The 3,061-nt window shown below is 37.8% G+C and overlaps 1 non-coding gene across 1 annotated transcript; it reads left to right on the top strand.

Moving 5' to 3' along the window:
- The first annotated feature begins 2,765 nt into the window (after window positions 1–2,765).
- trnae-uuc (transfer RNA glutamic acid (anticodon UUC)) lies at window positions 2,766–2,837 on the top strand. The gene has a single exon. It is a non-coding gene; the product is annotated as a tRNA-Glu (tRNA).
- Window positions 2,838–3,061: the final 224 nt, after the last annotated feature.

Below are 3,061 nucleotides of genomic sequence, written 5' to 3'. Positions count from 1 at the left end.
CAGCGCACCATGCCAGTAACTTAATTTTGTCCATTTTGATGGCTCAGAAACAACAACAGCAATGCTGGTCAAACTAAATGGTTGCACAATTTCTGCTTGCTTAGCAATTAGCCTCCCAGCGGAGCCTCCATTATGTAAGGGATTATTTTTTGTATTGTATAACATGCAGCAGGTGTGATGGTAAACAGGAGCCCCTTACCCGCTGTCCTCTCTGGTGTTGTAGAGGTCTCGGCGGCCTGGGTTTTTGTGTAACAATGCAGCTTGAACACGTGGTGCCTCCAGGGGAATATAGGTTCCCCCACCTTAACTCTCCAACTGTATTTCTGAAGAGGTATTGTGCAGCAACACAGTCAATACTTCACTTCAATATTATAATGACCCCAAACCTTTTTTTCCCTATAGTTAACTCAGGATATATTTAACTACGCAGGGGAATATTACTGTAGTAGTAGTATTAACAATTATACACAGCTTAGCATATATATATATATATATATATATATATATATATATATATATATATATATATATATATATATATACACAAATTACACAACAATAGTATACTATAACAACAATGATTGGGTTTATTATAGTAATATAGATTATATTTCTAAATAAATGCAGTTCAGCTTAAAGGGCAACAAACATTATAAACTAAAGAAAAGGGTGCTATTCAATCTATATCCCTCCCACTGTGCACATGTATTGTTTGTTGTATTTTTTACAGTCAATGTTCCTGTTGTGCAGAACTAGTTCTGTGTTTTATTTCGTTGGAGTACTCTTATTTTCCACGAGGTTTGTGAATGTCATTGACTTTCAGGTATTTTACGTTATTAAACTGTCGTTCCTTTTTTTTATTTTCAGCTTCCAATTATTCCTTCCAGTCAAACGTAATTTTCCTCAAATTCACAATACACTTCCGAATATATTTTCTCACTATTCACAAAGGAATATCCCGCAATTCAAACTGACCTGAGATCTGTTTTTCTCTTTTGTGGCGAGCGTGGGCCAAGCTGCAAAATCGGCCGTCTAGTCTGCAGTCAACGTGACTGTCCCGTGTCAGGCGGCGTGCAACGTGAGCAGTGTCGTTTTATTCAAACTGGTGTTTTCTTTTTCATTTGTAGATGCATCCAGCGATTGGATACTAGGTATTTACAGATTGATTTAAACTGTAATAGTTTTGACAGTGAAAGCGTCGCTCCACCGTCTGTATTGGGTCTTTCCGTTTATTTTCTCCCGATCAGCTGCCAGGCGTCTGTTTTCAGTCTCGGGTCTCCTCCTTCCTTTCGCTCTGCCCAGCTCAAATTGAAACGCACATCCTGCCCAGGCGTCATCACAGGCAGAGGCACAGATTCCCTGCGGTCCTAAAGAGATCAGTCACTCTACCGTAGCTATACAAATAACCTGCTTTGCTGACGGGGGTTACATTTGAAAGGATCATTTTCAGAGTGAAACATGTTTTGAAGGGATTGGTCTCGGTATCCACCAGGAGGAGTGGGAGTGTTTTCTTCTCAGCACCGAGCTGACAATAAGTTCAGTTGTTTAAATCATGAAGCAAATTTCAAATGGATCACTGCTAATGTTAAAACAATTTAAGAACACTTTAAACAGTAATGTGATTTGCACTACGCAGGACTAGATTGAGCTTAAATAAAGACATTACATCTGAAAATAACTTGTGCTTACCCCCACTTACAAGGAAAGTGTCAAACTTTGTATTCGTCCTCATAACGTGTTAGAAAATGTAAACAGCAGTTGGAGAATGCCGAAGTTGATCATCCTAGCATGTTAAACGAGGGCATTTCTCATGTAAGCTACTTCCACTAATAGATCGTTTATACTGTTCTCAATGGTCCGCATCCCAGCCTGAGACCACGATCCAGTGGTAGACGGAGATGTTTTTCAAAGTAATGTGTTATTTGGAATATTAAAACAATCAAGTTAAATAACACATGTTTAGACACAAAATATTTTTCAGTGACGTTAACAAGTAGTCTGTTTACAATAAAATGCAATCTGTGTTAGGAACACTATTTTAGTCGGATTTAAAATGGAAATTAAAATGGTATTGAGTGCTGAGAAGAGTGTGGTATCAGCTGTTGATTTCCTTGAAACAATCGTTTATAGTAAAATGAACACATTTATTCCTTTTATAAATAAGTCAAATTGAACTGTCAGAAGTGGGATTTGAACCCACATCTCCACTCAGAGACCAGAACACACAATTCTTTGGAAAGACAGAGTTCTTGTAGATGCCTGTAGATGCCAGGCATTCCGTTTCAGATCTGAAATTCTGTGTCATACAAAAAATCATTTCAAGATCGCGGTGGTGGTGATCTCGATCAAAAACTATTACAATGTGAATCAAAAAGGATCTTCTATCTCCATAAATAAATTATAGCGCTTTGAGATTATATATGTTACTAGCGGATTGTTTAGAAATGTACTCATACAGTGTGACAATTCTTTGTAACAGAGTCGCCCGCCCTACATGTGTATTTTAAAGCACAGTCTGCTAATTTGTAATATTCCTGCAGACTGAAAAACTGCAGTGCGCCCTCCATCGTATGCCTTCCGAGAAGCACAAAGGGAGATTTTTTATATTTTTTAGCAATTGAAGAGTTTGTGTTAATTGAGAATAAATATAAATGGCTTGAAGTTTGCTTTAATTTGTAACGTGTTTGTAATGAATTAGTGTTTTTTTACTATCATTGTACTGTATACTAGCTACTGTTGCATGTCCAGGAGCTTGTTAATCAGCTTCCCATATGGTCTAGCGGTTAGGATTCCTGGTTTTCACCCAGGTGGCCAGGGTTCGACTCCCGGTATGGGAACGTTTTTGTTATTGTCATTTTGTTACAGAACTGTGGTCATGTGTAATGTGTTTTCTTTATGATGATAAACCTACAGTTACTTGAAATTATATATATATATATATATATATATTCACAGAATGATGCAATGTATTTGCCTCTATTCACATCACCTCACATTTCACTGGTTGCCTACGAGGGCATCCTCTGGCTGCTGGCATTTAGTGGAACAAGAGACAGGAAGG

This window comes from Acipenser ruthenus, chromosome 32, assembly GCF_902713425.1.
Source record: "Acipenser ruthenus chromosome 32, fAciRut3.2 maternal haplotype, whole genome shotgun sequence".
Classification (NCBI taxonomy): Eukaryota; Metazoa; Chordata; class Actinopteri; order Acipenseriformes; family Acipenseridae; genus Acipenser; species Acipenser ruthenus.
This window is presented reverse-complemented; position numbering and strand designations above follow the sequence as displayed.